At 37.0% G+C, this 20,386-nt stretch overlaps 1 protein-coding gene and 1 long non-coding RNA gene across 7 annotated transcripts in view; one reads left to right on the top strand and one right to left on the bottom strand.

Annotated features, from left to right (window-relative positions):
- The window catches only part of SEMA3A (semaphorin 3A), a 507,605-nt gene that overhangs the window by 66,767 nt on the left and 420,452 nt on the right, over nt 1-20,386 (bottom strand). The window lies entirely within an intron of this gene.
- The window catches only part of LOC137228940 (uncharacterized), an 88,793-nt gene continuing 69,370 nt past the window's right edge, over nt 964-20,386 (top strand). For all 5 annotated transcript variants that reach the window (XR_010945417.1, XR_010945418.1, XR_010945421.1 and 2 more), the window contains exon 1: nt 964-1,326. This is a non-coding gene — a long non-coding RNA (uncharacterized lncRNA). The remainder of the gene's footprint in view (nt 1,327-20,386) is intronic.

A 20,386-nucleotide genomic window follows, 5' to 3' on the forward strand; every position in this document is an offset into this window, starting at 1 on the left:
GGTTTGAAAATTCACATAAAAACACAAAATTCACAAAAAAAACACAAAAAATTCACCAAAAAACACAAAATTCACAAAAAAACACAAAAAATTCACAAAAAAACATATACACTCTTGTTCTCTTCACACTTAAAAGGTGATTTCACTGACATTATGACTATGTAGGAAGGAAAATCCTTACTAAATATATACCTTGAATTAACAACATAAAAATAAACAAATTCTTACTTCATTGTACATATATAAAAACTGTTCTGTGATAGGAGTCAAAGAAAACTGGATAGAAACGAGGCTTCTCCCACTCACTAGACTTGTAACTTCAAAAAATTAATTAACATCAACTAGCCTCAGTTTCTTTATCTGTCAGAAGCATATGCCTCTGAGGGGTGCTGGGAGAATTACATTAGAAAATATATATACATCTACACCTACATATACACATATGTCTGTCTGTCTGTCTATCTATCATCTCCCTCCCTACCTATCTATATCACTATATCACAGGGCTTCAAAATTGCTAGCTGTTATTATTTTAGAACACTGTTTATAAAACTTTGAGAAATATCCTATGTAAATATATCTTTTAAAGTTAATGGTGGGAATTCCCTGGCGGTCCAGTGGCTAAGACTCCATGCTTCCACTGCTGGGGGCCCGGGTTCGATCCCTGGTCAGGGAACTAAGATCCTGCAAGCTGCGTAGTGCCACCAAAAAAAAAAAGGGGGGAAAAAGTTAATCGTAACAGAAACTTAGATTGCTAATGAAAGCAAGCTGAATCAGAAGCCAGCTGTAAACCTGTTAAAGACAACCGAGAAGAACAAAGACCAATTGTAAATTATGTAAATCGTATAACTTCATGTTTACAATTAAAAAAAATATTTCCAGTATCACAGCCTTAGACTTCAAAATACTTACAAGTTGCTGATGGGGAAAAATCCTCACCAGATGAAGGCTAGTGCACCACGATGGCAGCCATAGTGACTAGTTTCTTCCCCTTTCAGCTCTGATGCAACGTAAGGGGGAAAAAAGGCCCCGAAGAATCAGAAGACCATGAATGGGAACTTCCAGCACATTGGGAATGCAGGGAATGCAGCATAAGGTCATCTCACATTCTTAGCTAACAGCCTAAGCATAATGGATATATCATTTTTGGCTGTGGAACACAAAAACCTCTGGCTGCCAAGGAACAGGCCTGGAAAAACTTTTGATGCTTAGCTGGCTGGGAAACTATGAACAGCTCTTGGGATAGTTTAACCCGAAGAAAGGTTCAAAATGAATCATGTCAGGAAAGAGAGAAGGGCTGATTAGAATGGAAGATGAGCACAAACAGTAAGTGAAAATAAAACGTACTATTTATTTTGTCCCTTCCTTGTCCTTCTTATACATTATTTTAAACCACACTCATCCCAGAAAGAAACTCTGACATTAAGACTCAACAAATGCTCAAAATGCGAACTAGAAACTGGCAAAGCTAGGATGTGAACAAGAGACGAGTTTTTTTTACGGCGTCAAGCAGCATCAAATATTTATACCTGTGTATTCTGTAATTTTTGTAATATGTCTCTAGGTTGCATATACACATACACTATTTGATTATTATTTAATAAAGAGATCAGCTTTTAACTTTAATAAAAAATTAGTGGAAAACCTTGACACTTTCTACCACTTCAGACTCCTTTAAAAGGCATTCAAGGTCTTCACTATCCAGTGCCCCCCTGTATAATTCTAGACTCACCTCCCATTGCATTTCCCTCTGTTTCCTCCTCTCTTATCACTCTGGATTCTCAGAACTTTCATTCTTTCATGCAAATTCTCTATGAAGAATCAAGCCAAATTTTCAAGATCCTTTTCAAGTATTTTCCAAAAGTTCTTTCTTTAAATTCTTCCAGTGGAAATTTGTCTTCTGGGTTTCCACAATATTTTGTTTAGACTTCAATTAAAGTAGTTATACCATCTCACCTGCCCTGAATTATTCTTTACGATATAGGATGTTTCTTCACAAAGTTCTTTTGAGGCAGGGCTTTGTCATTCATCTTCAAATCTTCTCTGCTTCTTAAGATAGTACATTACCCTTTAAGTTCTAACTGAACTCAACTGAACACTACCTATTTATATAATTGTCTTACAGTTTGTAAACTGCCTTCACATAGATGATGGCAGAGTAACTGCACAGAGGTTAAGGTTAGGGGGCTGTCGCAGCATTCAGCTAAGCTCTACCACTTACTAACTGTGTGACCCTGAGCAAATTATTTAACATATCTGTGTCTCATCATAAGGTGAGATTATGGAGATGCTGTAAGTATCAAACACATGGACGGAGAACAACAATAACTCTCATTATTTTCCCATGGTTCGTTACCTCTGCTTCATTGTTTATCCATGTGCTGTTCATCAGAAATCATTTAAGAAGAGTACCATTGAAGTAAACAAAAAAAAAGTATCTTTTTTAAAAAACAGGGGTGGAAAGTAAAGGGCAGAAGCAAAGGGCAAATCAAGAGCTCCTTTTTTCACATCAGGTGCCATAATGAAAAAGAAGATCAAAACGAGTCAAAAACTAAAAAGATCGGCAGCCGCACTGTTCTTCACACCGACTTAGATAAAGACGCATGGACTTAAAATATTCAAAAGGAGGTTTGATTCTCAATGCTGGGGCTTGCCTAGCCGAGCAAGACTACATGTGCTGCAACATTTATAGGTGCTTTCCTTGTATATTTTCCTTGTATTAACAAATGTATACCATGAGTGTACTCATCATGTTTGCATTATTTAAATGATTATTGTTTTTAATTACATTATGTATAAGTAAGATTACAGGGGTGTGTATAATCATTATGAGGTAATTAAAATTATTTTGATTGTTAAAAGAATTTTTTAAAGTAGAGAAAGGAATTCCTCAAAAACGTATCACTCCCATGGTTGCTGCCTCTCCCTTTCCTATAATTTTTTTTTCCAACTTAATCAATTTGATTCCCCAATTCCCAGGATATTCTATGCTTGAGCAGAACTTTTTGGCTGACTTTGCCCGTGTTCATGTAGTATTGCACATTTAGCTCCTCAGAATAACTATCTCCATCATTTCCACACCAGCTCCATCTGGAATCTCATTTTTCTCAATGCCATACTATTTCTTTCTCCTTACTCTCCATCAAGATTTTATCAATCATCAAGTTTTATTTCCATCTATCTCCTAAATATCTTTTATGTCTATTTTTATTATTCATGTCTTAGTTTAGGTCTTTAAAGTTTTCCCACACTTTAATAGCTTTGTGAGTTTCTTGTTATCAGTCTTACCTTCCTACATTTTTTCTTCTACATAATACCAAAAGTGACTTCATCAACATTCAGTTTGTTTACGCCAATCCATTGTGGGTTTTTTTGTTTGTTTTTGAAAAATTTTTTAATAGATCTTTATTGGAGTATAATTGCTTCACAATACTGTGTTAGTCTCTGCTGCACAACAAAGCGAATCAGCCATATGCATACCCACATCCCCATATCTCCTCCCTCTTGAGCTTCCCTCCCATCCTCCCTACCCCACCCCTCTAGGTCATTGCAAAGCACCGAGCCCATCTCCCTGTGCTATGCTGCTGCTTCCCACTAGCCAACTATTTTACATTCGGTAGTGTTGTCTATGTCGATGCTACTCTCACTTCGCCTCAGCTTTGCCCTCCCACCCCTTGTCCTCAAGTCCATTTTCTATGTCTACCTCTTTATTCCTGTCCTGCAACTACGTTCATCAGTACCTTTTTTTTTTTTTTGGATTCCATATATATGTGTTAGCATACCATATTTGTTGTTCTTTCTGACTTACTTCACTCTGTATGACAGACTCTAGGACCATCCACCTCACTACAAATAACTCAGTTTCATTTTGTCTTTATGACTGAGTAACATTCCATTGTATACATGTGCCACATCTTCTTTATCCATTCATTTGTTGACGGACATTTAGGTCGGTTCCATGTCCTGGCTATTGTAAATAGTGCTGCAATGAACATTGTGGTACATGTCTCTTTTTTTTTTGCGGTACACGGGCCTCTCACTGTTGTAGCCTCTCACTGTTGTGGCCTCTCCCGTTGCGGAGCACAGGCTCCGGACGCGCAGGTCCAGCGGCCACGGCTCACGGGCCCAGCCGCTCCGCGGCATGTGGGGTCCTCCCACACCGGGGCACGAACCCATGTACCCTGCATTGGCAGGCGGACCCTCAACCACTGTGCCACGAGGGAAGCCTGGTACATGTCTCTTTTTGAATTATGGTTTTCTCAGGGTATATGCCCAGTAGTGGGATAGGTGGATCATATGGTAGTTCTATTTTTATTTTTTAAGGAACCTCCATACTGTTCTCCATAGTGGCTGTATCAACTTACAAATCCCACCAACAGTGTAGGAAGTTTCCCTTTTCACCACACCCTTTCCAGCATTTACTGTTTCTAGATTTGTTGATAATGGCCATTCTGACCGGCATGAGGTGATACCTCACTGTAGTTTTGATTTGCATTTCTCTCATAATTAGTGATGTTGAGCATCTTTTCATGTGCCTCTTGGCCATCTGTATGTCTTCCTTGGTGAAATGTCTATTTAGGTCTTCTGCTCATTTTTTAACTGGGTTGTTTGTTTTTTTGATATTGAGCTCCATGAGCTGTTTGTATATTCTGGAGATTCATCCTTTGTCTGCTGTTTCATTTGCAAATATTTTCTCCTATTCTGAGGGTTCTCTTTTGGTCTTGTTTATGGTTTCCTAAGCTTGTAAGTTTAATTAAGTACCATTTGTTTATTTCTGTTTTTATTTCTATTACTCTAGGAGGTGGGTCAAAAAAGATCATGCTGTGGTTTATGTCAAAGAGTGATCTTCCTCTGTTTTCCTCTAAGAGTTTACATTTCAGTCTTTAATCCATTTGGACTTCAGTTTTGTGTATGGTGTAGGTAGTGTTCTAATTTCATTCTTTTACACGTAGCAGTCCAGTTTTCCCAGCACCACTTATAGAAGAGGCTATCTTTTCTCTATCGCATGTTCTTGTCTCCTTTATCGTAAGTTAGGTGCCCATATGTGCGTGGGTTTATCTCTGTGCATTCTATCCTGTACCATTGATCTATATTTCTGTTTTTGTGCCATACTGTCTTGAAGTTGGGGAGCCTGATTCCTCCAACTCTGGTTTTCTTTCTCAAGATTGCTTTGCTATTCGGGATCTTTTGTGTTTCCGTACGAATTGTGAACTTTTGGGTTCTAATTCTGTGAAAGATGCCATTGGTAGTTTGATAGCGATTGCACTCAATCTGTAGATTGCTTTGCGTAGTATAGTCATTTTCACCATATTGATTCTTCCAATCCAAGAACATGGTATATTTCTCCATCTGTTTATGTCATCTTGGATTTCTTTCATCAGTGTTTTATAGTGTTCTGAGCACAAGTCTTTCACCTCCTTAGGTAGGTTTATTCCTAGGTATTTTATTCTTTTTGTTGCAATGGTAAATGGTAGTGTTTCCTTAATTTCTCTTTCTGATTTTTCATTGTTGGTGTATAGGAATGCCAGAGATTTCTGTGCATTAATTTTGTATCCTGCAACCTTAGCAAATTCACTTATTAGTTCTAGTAGTTTTCTGGTGGCATGTTCGGATTTTCTATGTATAGTATCATGTCATTGGCAAACAGTGACAATTTTATTTCTTCTTTTCCAATTTGTATTCTTTTTATTTCTTTTTCTTCTCTGAATGCTGTGGCTAGGACTTCCAAAACTATGTTGAATAAGAGTGGCGAGAGTGGACATCCTTGTCTTCTTCCTGATCAGTGGAAATGCTTTCAGTTTTTCACCAATGTGTGTGATGTTTGCTGTGGGTTTGTCATATATGGCCTTTATTATGTTGAGGTAGGTTCCCTCTATGCCCATTTTCTGGAGAGTTTTTATCATAAATGGGTGTTTAATTTTGTCAAAAGCTTTTCCTGCCTCTATTGAGATAATCATATGGTTTTACTTCCTAAATTTGTTAATGTGGTGTATCATATTGATTGATTTGCATATATTGAAGAAATCTTGCATCCCTGGGATAAATCCCACTTGATCATGATGTATGATACTTTTAATGTATTGCTGGATTCTGTTTGCTAGTATTTTGTTCAGGATTTTTGCATCTATGTTCATCAGTGATATTGGTCTATAATTTTCTTTTTTTTGTGATATCTTTTTCTGGTTTTGGTATCAGGGTGATGGTGGCTTCGTACAATGAATTTGGGAGTATTTCTCCCTCTGCAATTTTTTGGAAGAGTTTGAGAAGGACTGGTGTTAGCTCTTCTCTAAATGTTTGATAGGATTCACCTGAGAAGCCACCTGGTCCTGGGCTTTTGTTTGTTGGAAGATTTTTAATTACAGTTTCAATTTCATTACTCGCGAGAGGTCTGTTTATATTTTCTAATTCTTCCTGGATCAGTCTTGGAAACTTGTAGTACCTTTCCAAGAATTTGTCCATCTTTTCATGGTTGTCCATTGTATTGGCGTATAGATGTTTGCAGTAGTCTCTTATAATCCTCTGTATTTCTGCAGTGTCAGTTGTGATTTCTTTTTCATTTCTAATTTTATTGATTTGCGTCCTCTCCCTTTTTTTCTTGATGAGTCTGGCTAAGGGTTTATCAATTTTGTTTATCTTCTCAAGGAACCATCTTTTAGTTTTATTGATCTTTGCTATTGTTTTCTTCATTTCTATTTCATTTATTTCTGCTCTGATCTTTATGATTTCTTTCCTTCTACTGACTTTGGGCTTTCTTTGTTCTTCCTTCTCTAGTTGTTTTAAGTGTAGGGTTAGATTTTTTATTTGAGATTTTTCTTGTTTCTTGAGGTGATATTGTATTGCTATAAACTTCCCTCGTAGAATTGCTTTTGCTGTGGCCCATAGGTTTTGGGTTGTCATGTTTTCATTGTCATTTGTTTCTATGTATTTTTTTGTTTCTTCTTTGATTTCTTCAGTGATCTCTTGGTTATTTAGTAGTGCACTGTTTAGCCTCCATGTATTTGTGTTTTCAGTTTTTTTCCTGTAACTGATTTCCAATCTCATAGAGTTGTGCTCAGAAAAGATGCTTGATATGATTTCAATTTTCTTAAATTTTCCGAGGCTTGATTTGTGACCCAAGACGTGATCTATCCTGGAGAATGTTCCATGTGCACTTGAGAAGAAAGTGTATTCTGCCACTTTTGGGTGGAATACTCTATAAATATCAACTAGATCTATCTGGTCTATTGTGTTATTTAAAGCTTGTGCTTCCTTATTTATTTTCTGTTTGGAGGATCTGTCCATTGGTGTAAGTGGGGTGTAAAGTCCCCTACTATGACTGTGTTACTGTCAATTTCCCCTTTTATGGCTGTTAGCATTTGCCTTATGTATTGAGGTACTCCTATGTTGGGTGCATAAACATTTATAATTGTTATATCTTCTTCTTGGATTGATCCTTTGATCATTATGTAGTATCCCTCCTTATCTCTTGTAACAGTCTTTATTTTAAAGTCTATTTTATCTGATACGAATATTGCTACTCCAGCTTTCTTCTGATTTCCATCTGCATGGAGTATCTTTTTCCATCCCTTCACTTTCAGTCTGTATGTGTCCCTAGGTTTGAAGTGGGTCTCTTGTAGACAGCATATATTTGGGTATTGTTTTTGTGTCCATTCAGCCAGACTGCGTCTTTTGGTTGGGGCATTTAATCCATTTACATTCAAGGTTATTATCGATATGTATGTTCCTATTACCATTTTCTTAACTGTTTTGGGATTGTTATTGCGGGTCTTTTTCTTCTCTTGTGTTTCCTGCCTAGAGAAGTTTCTTTAGCATTTGTTGTAAAGCTGGTTTGGTGGTGCTGAATTCTCTTAGCTTTTGCTTGTTTGAAAAGCTTTTGACTTCTCCATCGAATCTGAATCACATCCTTGCTGGGTAATCTCGGTTGTAGGTTTTTCTTTTTCATCACTTTAAATATATCTTGCTATTCATTCCCTTCTGGCCTGCAGAGTTTCTGCTGAAAAATCAGCTGATAACCTTATGGGGATTCCCTTGTATGTTATTTTTTGTTTTTCCCTTGCTGCTTTTAATATTTTTTCTTTGAATTTAATTTTTGATAGTTTGATTAATATATGCCTTGGTGTGTTTTTCCTAGAGTTTATCCTGTATGGGACTCTCTGTGCTTTCTGGACTTGACTATTTCCTTTCCCGTGTTAGGGAAGTTTTCAACTATAATCTCTTCAAATATTTTCTCAGACCCTTTCTTTTTCTCTTCTTCTTCTGGGACCCCCTATAATTCAAATGTTGGTGCATTTAGTGTTGTCCCAGAGGTCTCTGAGATTGTCTTCAAATTCTTTTCATTCTTTTATCTTTATTCTGCTCCTTGGCAGTTATTTCCACCCTTTTGTCTTCCAGCTCACTGACTCATTCTTCTGCCTCAGTTATTCTGTAATTGATTCCTTCTAGAGTATTTTTCATTTCAGTTATTGTGTTGTTCATCTCTGTTTGTTCTTTAGTTCTTCTAGATCTTGTTAAACATTTCTTGTATTTCCTCAATCTTCTTCCATTCTACTTCTGAGATTCTGGATCATCTTTACTATCATAACTCTGAATTCTTTTTCTGGTAGTTTCCCTATTTCCTCTTCATTTTTTTAGTCTTGTAGGTTTTTACCTTGCTCCTTCATTTGTGACATATTTTTAAATTTTTTTTTGAGTGGGATTGTGTTCCTGTCTTACTGGTTGTTTGGCCTGAGGCTTCCAACACTGGGGTTTGTAGGCTATTTGGCAGAGCTGGGTCTTGGTGCTGAGATGAGGAACTCTGTGAAGCCCCACTCCAATGAATATTCCTTGGGGTCTGAGGTTCTCTGTTAGTCCAGTGGTTTGGACTTGGAGCTCCCACCACAGGAGCTTTGGCCTGACCCCAGGCTTGTGAACCAAGATCCTGCAAGCCACTTGGGAGCCCAGCAGGCTTCCTGGGCTTGAGTGGGTGGGGCAATCACCTTCCGCTCCTCTCCTGCTCTTCCCGGATGGTTCTTCCTGCTTGCTTCTCCTGATCTCCCCACGGTCCCTCCTATGCCCTCAAGGACCCATGCAGTCTGGAGGGGACCTTGGAGGGCAGGGGACTGGCCTGGGAGCTCAGCAGGCTCCTTGGGTCCGAGTGGGTGGGGCAACACCCTCCACTCCTGTTCCACTCCTCCCGGAGGGCCCCTCCCATCTGCCTCTCCTGATTTCCCCAGCCTCAGGGGCGCCGATCCTATCTGGCCTCCACTTCTCCTCCCGCCTCAGTCCCCCTATGTCCTACTGGTGTTCCTCCCGTCTCCTTGGGTGTCAGAGTCCCCCAAACGTGGCCAGCAGGCACCTTGGTTGTGAGGAGACCCTAACTCCATGTCTTCCCACACCACCATCTTGACTCCTCCTCTCCCAATCCATTGTTTAACATTCTCCTTCATACAATTTTGGTTGGAATATAAATTGGTCTGGCAGTTTCTTATAAAACCAAACATATATCTACCCTATGATCCAGCCATTCCACTAATTGCCATTTAACTGAGAGACCTCAAAGCTTATGCCCACAACTGGACTTGAACAATAATGGCTAGAGCAGCTTTTTAAGCCGAGGTGTGTATCAATGGGAGAACAGATAAACACAATGTGGTGTAGCCATACAGTTAAATACTTCTCAGAAATAAAAAGAAACAAATTACTGATAGATGCAATGACATGGATGAATTTCAAAAACATTTAAACAAAGGAGCATCTATTGTGTGTAATTCCATTTATGTGAGTTTCTAGAATAGGCAAGAGTAATCTATTGTGGAAAATTCAGAACAGTGGATTCCTCTGGGAAGAAGGGTGTAGAGATTGATTAGGAAAGGGCAGGAGAAAACTTCCTGAGGTGTTTCTGACCTTGATTGGCATTTGGGGTACAGGAGTATATCATTTGTCACAACTCAGTGAGTACTACACTTAAGATTAGTGCATTTCATTGTATAAATTTCATCTGAATAGAAAAAATACACAAATATTGAACTCATATCATTGTTAATCATATGACAATGGTGTGATGGTCTCTGAAATGTACTTTGAATTCATAAAAAAAGATGGTTGATGAAGAAGAATGGATGGATAGATATGTGATAAATTATAGAAAATTATAAATTTGTAGAATATAGATTGAGGACAAATATGTATCACTGTCAAATCCCTTCAACTTACCTGTATTTGAAATTGTTCATAGAAAAATAATTTTAAAATACCTCTATGCCTCCTGAAACAAAAAGTAGTATGTTTTTACTAACTTTCGGCTAAGGTGAGCTAAGGCACATATAATGATTAGGACAAATTAAGAAAATACAGCCTGTAAATTATTATAGGTGGTGAGTAAAAACATTTACTTTTTTTCTTTACTAATACTTATCTTTATGGCTTAGTCTTACATTCAAACTGCAGCAAAATCGAGAAATTCAAACAATATAACTGGGTCTGAGCTCCAAACATCACTTAGATTTTCATAGAGAAGCAAATTTGATCTGATAAAATCTTCAATGTATGGTTGATTTTCTATATCTAGATAGCATGTTATGTTCTTTTTACTTAAATATTATGGTTTTTAACGTCTTGTATTCAAATAAGAACTTTTTCATATTGTAATTGCCTACGTGCTGTAGAACTATGTTTGGAAAGTAAATTGGTAATAAATATTTAGTTCGTGAATTTTTTTTAAGAAAATACATATTGCTGTATTTTGGTTTTGTCTTTCTGTCCTGCTGACTGATTTATTTCTATCATGTATATCTTACAATCATTTCTCTATTTTGGTGAATTTCTCAAATTACAGAAACATAGTGTTAAGCACAAAGTAGGTTTTAAGGAGAGTGATTAGAATATTAATCTAATTTAAAGCAAATGGATCCATCATGAGTTCATATGACTATCTGTCATCATTACTTATGATTTGATACTTATCTACTAAAATGTGGTCTATTTCCACTCTCTTATCTTGTAAGTATGTGGTCTTTTTTATTGACTGCTTGTGAAAGAAGAGTTCTTCAATATTTAAATATGAGAATGATATAATTATGTGCTTTATTCATTGTATATTAGAGTGCCTTTTTCCATTGCAGATTTTGAGAGTTGTATAATGATGTCCTTTCATTTACAAGTACAATGTATAATGATTTATAGGTCTGTGTTTTATCATGATAAATAAAGATTAGAAATATTTTGATATAATACTTTAGATTTAATACAGTTACCTCAACTATAATATTTGTAGGCATTTCTATAATTTTGGACTATTTATTCTTAAATGCAGGAAGCTGAAATATTTACAAGTGATTCCTTGTATTAGGTTCTAAACAAATAAGTTCATACCCATCATCATAAACTGTCCTTTTATCATTTACATTATGTTTTCAAATTATGTTAAGTATAAACTACTGTATGAACAGACGAGATGATTTGTTATTTGAGAAAATCAGAGGAATTTCATGAAGGAAATAATTTCATAGAAGAATTTTTCATTACCTCATATGGTTATACATGCATATACACACATATAATGCACATATTCTTGAGGTAATAATTTGGATATTGATTTTGATTATACTTAAACCTTAATGACTCAATACAGATTTTTTTCCCCAATGGATTTCTATAAAATTGAAAAGGTCTGGGAAAAAGACAATTTTAAAAAATATTTTGTCATTACAGGAGAGATCAACATTAAATGGAATATGTATAATGTAAATGCTGCTCTCTAAAAAAAAATCATGCTATCAATAGAGTCCATGTTCATAAAGTAATTATAATATTTTTCATACAATACAAACTAAAAATAAATTTTGAACTTGGATGAGGAAAACCAAGGCAGCCCACTTCCATTTCCTACATCCAAAGAAAATAAAACTTTCTGTTTAGAAAAATCATTGCTCCATGATAAAAAGTAATTTGTACGATCTTACTTAATCGATGACTTCACACTAAACCTTTCCCATAAAGAGAAAATTGGTAGAGGTTCAAGAAACATGGTATTTCCTAACTCACCTTATTTTAAATTAGAGCACGTTTTTCTTCCCTTTGCCAGAAAGTTCATCACATGTTTTTACACAGTGTACTTACTCTACTTCATTAAATGAGATGGAAAAGTGCATTTAAGTGAATGTGATTTACTTTTTAAAAGTTTCAGTGCTTGAGCAAGGAGCTAAAAAAAAAAAAGAAAAACCCATACCAAAGAGGTATAGTACAGGGTGATTTAAATTCTCTTAGAAGGAAGAAAAACATAGCAGTAACTCCTTTCAACTCTTTCTCCAATCTGCAGTCATATCTCACTCATTTGGTAACATTTAAAATAAGAGGAATGATGTACGTTTAAGAGACATTTCATAGAAATAAATACATCTTTTGAAAAACATTTATATAAAGAGAATGAGAACATAAGTCTCAGATTATGAGAAAATATTTGCAAAAGACATCTGATAAAAGACTGTTATCCAAGATAGACAAAGAACTCTTAAAATTCTATAAGAAAACAAACAACTGAATTAAAAAATGGGCCAAAGACTTTAATAGACATCTCACTAAAGAAGATATGCAGAAGGCAAATAAGCACAGAAAGATCTCCATATCACATGTCATTAGGAAAATGCAAATTAAAACGAGATACCGCTACACATCTATTAGACTGGCCAAAATCCAGAACACTGACAATACTAAATGCTGGCAAGGATTTGGAGCAGTGGGAACTCTCATTTATTGGTGGTGTGAATTCCAAATGACACAGCCACTATGGAAGACAGTTTGGTGGTTTTTACAAAAACTAAACATACTCTCACCATATGGCCCAACAACTGTGCTCCTTGGTATTTACCCAAAGGAGTTAAAAAGTTATATCCACACAAAAACCTGCCCATGATGTTTATAGCGGCTTTATTCAAAGTTGCTAAAACTTGGAAGCAAACAAAATGTGCTTCAGTAGGTGAATCCAGACAATGGAATATTATTCAGAGCTAAAAAGAATGAGCCTATCAAGCCATGAAAAGACATGCAGGAAACTTAAATGCATATTAGTAAGTGAAAGAAGCCCATGTGAAAAAGGTACACACTGTATGGTGTGATTTCAACAACATGACATTCTGGAAAAGGCAAAACTATGGAGACAGTAAAAAGATCAGGGGTTGCTGGGATTAAGGGGAAGAAAAGAATGAATAGGTTGAGCACAGAGGATTTTTGGGTCAGTGGTTACACTGACAAACTTTGTATGATACTATAATAGATCACACAAAGTATATATATGTCATTATACATTGGTCCAAACACCAAGAGTGAACTCTAATATAAACTACAGACTTTGGGTGATAATGATGTGTCAGTGTAGGTACATCAACTGTAACAAATGTACACTTTGGTGGGGGATGTTGATAACAGGGAAGCTAAGCATGTGTGGGAGTAGGGCTATGAGGAAAATCTCTATCCCCTTCATTCAATTTTACTGTAAACCTGACTGAAAGTGCTCTAAAATACAAGGCCTATTATTTTCAAATAATTATAATAACATATTATCCTAAATTAACAGTATTCTTCTATGCATTAAGAACTCTAATTGCAGTTCAATCCTTTCCTATCATGTTAAGAACACTTTTTTCTACTCTTAGCTAACATATTTTAATTAGTCAGAAAAATTCATTTGAATTATTTTTCAACCTTAAAAAGGTAACATATTTTATTTTATTTTATTTTTTAACATCTTTATTGGGGTATAATTGCTTTACAATGGTGTGTTAGTTTCTGCTTTACAACAAAGTGAATCAGTTATACATATACATATGTTCCCATATCTCTTCCCTCTTGCGTCTCCCTCCCTCGCACCCTCCCTATCCCACCCCTCCAGGCGGTCACAAAGCACCGAGCCGATATCCCTGTGCCATGCGGCTGCTTCCCACTAGCTATCTACCTTACATTTGTTACTGTATATATGTCCATGACTCTCTCTCGCCCTGTCACAGCTCACCCTTTATTTTATTTTTAAAATATTAAGGTAATGAATTAAGAGGTTTCCTACTTACTGAATCATCCTTGTAACACTAGAATTGATTTCATGTGTTTATTTGGAATATCTGGATACTCATAAGTGTATTTGTTTCTAGTTTTCCTTTTTGTCTGATATTATTACTGGTGATACTATAGCTCCAAATGACTTGAATGGCTTAAAAGCCTTTTAATCTTTGTCTATGCCCTCAGACATTTCTTAGAGGTTTCATACAATTATCTCACCCACATATTTTATACATGATTCAAAGTTAAATTGATAGATTGAAATCTTGCCAACAAACAAATGAACAAAACCACTTAAGCAACACAAAAATAAAAGCAAATATGTAATACCAATTTATTTCTTTTAAATTCTCTTAAAATTCAGGTGTATACTCAATTTCCACTTAATTCTTTTCTCTCTGAAAAGTAGCTCAGAATCTACAGATGGCAAAACTGGTATTTGTGAATTCTAGTAACAGTTGTATTCAGAAAAAAGCCAATTTTATACAATCATAAAATTTACTTTGCCAAAATATTTCTGAATATGTAATCACACAAAAAATTTTTACTCTGTGAAATAAAAAGTCAATTTTGTAAGTGCAATGGAAAAAGTTTCATCCTGCTATCTGCCCATTTCCTAGGACTTGGCAATAGCTCAAGCCCTTTTTCAAGGACTGCACTGACTGGGGGCTTTTCCTCTGTAGTTAGGCCCTTGAATTCTCGGGAAAGGAAATATCTATGACAATGTGGCCTGATTCTTAAAATAAAATAATGATTTAGGGACCAGGGAGTATTTAGGTCAATTTTTACTTGACACAGACCTTGGCAACTCTTTAATGAGTGTTATTATAGGTAGAAACTAATTATCTTGATTGCAAAACTAGCAAAGCTTCAGCATTTATTTCTATCATTCTCTGATCAGAAAGTGTTCTCAAAAATGCCAGAAATATAGGATCTCTTCAAAGAAGAAAAACATGTTCAGCTGTGATATAATTAGCAGTTTCTATGGCTTTTGTTCTTAAGAGACAATAATAGTTTTGATTCTTGAAAATGTCTAATTATGTGGGGAAGGAAATTCAAGGCAGAAAAGAAGATGATTTACAGCATAATTTTCAAAGTAATTAGAATTTGCAGAAAACAATTCTTATTACACACGGTTTAATCTTCAAGATTTTATTATTCCTTAAGAAATAATAATTCAAATTTAACATTAGCTACCATTTTTTGTACTTTCCTAATCTCACTGTATTGAAAACAAACAACTTATTGTTACTTTAATAAAACAACCTGCACTTACTTTGAGATTTTTTTTTTTTTTTTAGGATTACATCTATATGAACTGGAGACTAGTGAGTTTTTTTAACATTGGAAGTACTCTATTATATGTATAAAATTATATCACATCCCAATAAGTTAAAATTTAAGGTTGCAATACAAAATTTAAAGTTGTAACATAAAATGTATAATTTCTGGTCTTATATTTGAATTTTGCCTGTGTCTTTGCCCTAAGAATCTATCTAGTTTTTCTTTACTGGATGCTCTGGACAAAAGGATATTTACATAGAAATAATATTTATCATATTATTTAATATTTAATATTATTTAATATTTAATGATAATATCAATAATATTATCATTCTATTATACATAGAAATAATATTATCACATATTTTAAATACTATGTTGCTGTTTTGTCATCCAGTTTATTATTTAAAATAAAACATTATTAGTCCTAGTCTAGTTCAAGTGTAAAACAGTTAATTCATATTGATCTATTCTGAAAACAACTTTTTTTTTAACTACCTGAGGCTTTTTTGAACCTACAAGTCACCATCTCCACCACTATTTAAAGAAAATTCCTAACATTTAACAGGACATGTAGTTGTGGGAGATTTTATGGGCTATTATAAAGGTGCTAGCAGTTGTACTAACCTAACACTGTCTTGGTAGAATGATTCAAGCAGAGTAAGGTGGGTCTTATTAGCCTTTTATAGAGATCTTATCAGTGATTGTTGCTTAAAATTCCAACCAACCTGTTCAAAGGATACACTAAGGTAGTGTTTATAACTCCCCAATTAAAATGGAAGCAAAAGTTACTAATTTAAGAAGGCCAATATTAGAATAATTACAAAGTCTGAACTAGACCACATCACAGTAAACCTAGTCTAAATAATGAACACACACATACACACACACCACACAAACATTCTTGCATGCCAATGTCAATTTAGTTGAGATATAAGTAGTCCACTCACATAATGGAACAAAGCTGTTCTGTCTCTATGTTTCTTCTTTAACAATCAAAGATGTACTATGTTTTGGTAGTTTAGCCTAGTCCTCAGTTTTAATGTAGGATTAGAGTGCAGACTCTGATTAAGTAGGTCTGGGTGGGCTCTGAGAGTCTGTCTTTCTAACAAATTCCCAGCAGATGCATATGCTGCTAGTTCCATGGCCAAACTCCTGGTAATAAGGGTTTATACCAGCTAAGCTTTCAATGATTTGAGCTACGCATAAATAACATAATCCATTCTGTGAACCATGGTTGGATAAAATCCTTTTACTGTGGCAAATCTTGGCTTTTTGAAAAGTATGCAACTGTATTTTCCAAAGTATATAACTTGGGAGGAGCTTAAAGATGGTGAAGTGTAAGACGCAGAGATCACCTTCCTCCCCACAAATACATCAGAAATACACCTACATGTGGAACAACTCCTACAGAACACCTACTGAACACTGGCAGAAGACCTCAGACCTCCCAAAAGGCAAGAAACTCCCCAGGTACCTGGGTAGGGCAAAAGAAAAAAGAAAAAACAGAGACAAAAAATAGGGACGGGACCTGCGCCAGAGGGAGGGAGCTGTGAAGGAGGAAAGGTTTCCACACACTAGGAAGCCCCTTCGCGGGCAGACTGCAGGTGGCGGAGGGGGAAGCTTTGGAGCCGTGGAGGAGAGCGCAGCCACAGGGGTGTGGAGGACAAACCGGAGAGATTCCTGCACAGAGGATCGGTGCCGACCGGCACTCACCAGCCCGAAAGGCTTGTCTGCTCACCCGCCGAGGCGGGCAGGGCTGGGAGCTGAGGCTCGGGCTTTGGTCGGAGCGCAGGGAGGACTGGGGTTGCTGGGGTGAACACATCCTGCAGGGGGTTAGTGCACCACGGCTAGCCAGGAGGGAGTCCGGGAAAAGTCTGGAGCTGCCGAAGAAACAAGAGACTTTTTCTTGCCTCTCTGCTTCCTGGTGCGCGAGGAGAGGGGATTAAGAGCGCTGCTTAAAGGAGCTTCAGAGACGGGCGTGAGCCGCGGCTAACAGCGCGGACCCCAGAGACGGGCATGAGACGCTAAGGCTGCTGCTGCCGCCACAAAGAAGCCTGTGTGCAAGCACAGGTCACTATCCACAACCCCCTTCCGGGAGCCTGTGCAGCCCGCCACTGCCAGGGTCCCGGGATCCAGGGACAACTTCCCCGGGAGAACGCACGGCGTGCCTCAGGCTGCTGCAACGTCACGCAGGCCTCTGCCGCCACAGGCTCGCCTCGTACTCTGTACCCCTCCCTCCCCCCCGGCCTGAGTGAGCCAGAGCCCCCGAATCAGTGACTCCTTTAACCCCATCCTGTCTGAGCAAAGAACAGACACCCTCAGGCGACCTACATGCAGCGGCGGGGCCAAACCGAAAGCTGAACCCCGGTAGCTGTGCGAACAAAGAAGAGAAAGGAAAATTCCTCCCAGCAGCCTCAGGAGCAGAGGATTAAATCTCCACAATCAACTTGATGTACCCTGCATCTGTGGAATACCTGAATAGACAACGAGTCATCCCAAATTGAGGAGGTGGACTTTGGCAGCAAAGATATATTTTTTTTTTCCCTTTTTCTCTTTTTGTGTGTATGTGTTTATGTGTATGCTTCTGTGTGTGATTTTGTCTGTATAGCTTTGCTTCTACCATTTGTCCTAGGGTTCTGTTTCTTGTTTTTACTTTTTAAAAATTTTTTCTTAATAATTATTTTTTAATAACTGTATTTTATTTTATTTTACCTTCTTTCTTTCTATTCTTTCTCCCTTATATTCTGAGCTGTGGGGATGAAAGGCTCTTGGTGCTCCAGCCAGGCATCAGGGGTGTGCCTCTGAGGTGGGAGAGCCAAGTTCAAGACACTGGTCCACAAGACACCTCCCAGCTCCATGTAATATCAAATGGTGAAAATCTCCCAGAGATCTCCATCTCAATGCCAAGACCCAGCTCCACTCAACGACCAGCAAGCTACAGTGCTGGACACCCTATGCCAAACAACTAGCAAGACAGGAGCACAACCCCACACATTAGCAGAGAGGCTGCCTAAAATCATAGTAAGGCCACAGACACCCCAAACACACTACCAGACGTTGACCTGCCCACCAGCAAGACAATATCCAGCCTCATCTACAAGAACACAGGCACTAGTCCCCTCCACAAGGAAGCCTAAACACCCCACTGAACCAACCTTAATCACTGGGGACACACACCAAAAACAATGGGAACTACGAACCTGCAGCCTGCGAAAAGGTAACCCCAAACACAGTAAGTTAAGCAAAATGAGAAGACAGAAAAACACACAGCAGATGAAGGAGCAAGATAAAAACCCACCAGACCTAACAAATGAAGAGGAAATAGGCAGTCTACCTGAAAAAGAATTCAGAATAATGATAGTAAAGATGATCCAAAATCATGGAAATAGAAAGGAGAAAATACAAGAAACGTTTAACAAGGACCTAGAGGAACTAAAGAGCAAACAAACAGTGATGAACAATACAATAAATGAAATTAAAAATTCTCTAGAAGGGATCAATAGCAGAATAACTGAGGCAGAAGAATGGATAAGTGACCTGGAAGATAAAATAGTGGAAATAGCTACTGCAGAGCAGAATAAAGAAAAAAAAAATGAAAAGAATTGAGGACAGTCTCAGACACCTCTGGGACAACATTAAATGCACCAACATTCGAATTACAGTTGTCCCAGAAGAAGAAGAGAAAAAGAAAGGGACTGAGAAAACACCTGAAGAGATTATAGTTGAAAACTTCCCTAATATGAGAAAGGAAATAGTTATTCAAGTCCAGTAAGCACAGAGAGTCCCATACAGGATAAATCCAAGGAGAACATGCCAAGACACATATTAATCAAACTATCAAAAATTAAATGCAAAGAAAAAATATTAAAAGCAGCAAGGGAAAAACAACAAGTAACACACAAGGGAATCCCCATAAGGTTAACAGCTGATCTTTCAGCAGAATCTCTGCAAGCCAGAAGGGACTGGCAGGACATATTTAAAGTGATGAGGAAGAAAAACCTACAACCAAGATTATTCTACCCATCAAGGATCTCATTCAGATTTGAAGGAGAAATTTAAAACCTTTACAAACAAGCAAAACCAAAGAGAATTCAGCACCAACAAACGAGCTCTACAACAAATACTAAAGGAACTTCTCTAGGCAGGAAACACAAGAGAAGGAAAAGACCTACAATAACAAAACAATTAAGAAAATGGTAATAGGAACATACATACTGATAATTACCTTAAATGTAAATGTATTAAATGCTCCAACCAAAAGACACAGACTGGCTGAATGGATAGAAAAACAAGACCTGTATATATGCTGTCTACAGGAGACGCACTTCAGACCTAGGGACACATACAGACTGAAAGTGAGGGGATGGAAAAAGATATTCCATGCAAATGGAAATCAAAAGAAAGCTGGAGTAGCAATTCTCATATCAGACAAAATACACTTTAAAATAAAGACTATTACAAGAGACAAAGAAGGACACTAAATAATGATCAAGGGATCGATCCAAGAAGAAAATATAACAATTGTAAATATTTATGCACCCAATATAGGAGCACCTCAATACATAAGGCAAATACTAACAACCATAAAAGGGGAAATCAACAGTAACACAATCATAGTAGGGGCCTTTAACACCCCACTTTCACCAAAGGACAGATCATCCAAAATGAAAATAAACAAGGAAACACAAGCTTTAAATGATACATTAAAGAAGATAGACTTAATTGATATTTATAGGACATTCCATCCAAAAACAACAGAATACACATTCTTCTCAAGTGTTCATGGAACATTCTCCAGGATAGATCATATCTTGGGTCACAAATCAAGCCTTGCTAAATTTAATTGACATCGTATCAAGTATCTTTTCTGACAAAAACACTATGAGACTAGATATCAATTACAGGAAAAGATCTGTAAAAAATACAAACACATGGAGGCTAAACAATACACTACTAAATAACCAAGAGGTCACTGAAGAAATCAAAGAGGAAATCAAAAAATACCTAGAAACAAATGACAATAAAAACACGACAACCGACAACCTATGGGATGCAGCAAAAGCAGTTCTAA

The sequence above is a fragment of the Pseudorca crassidens genome, chromosome 8, assembly GCF_039906515.1.
Source record: "Pseudorca crassidens isolate mPseCra1 chromosome 8, mPseCra1.hap1, whole genome shotgun sequence".
Classification (NCBI taxonomy): Eukaryota; Metazoa; Chordata; class Mammalia; order Artiodactyla; family Delphinidae; genus Pseudorca; species Pseudorca crassidens.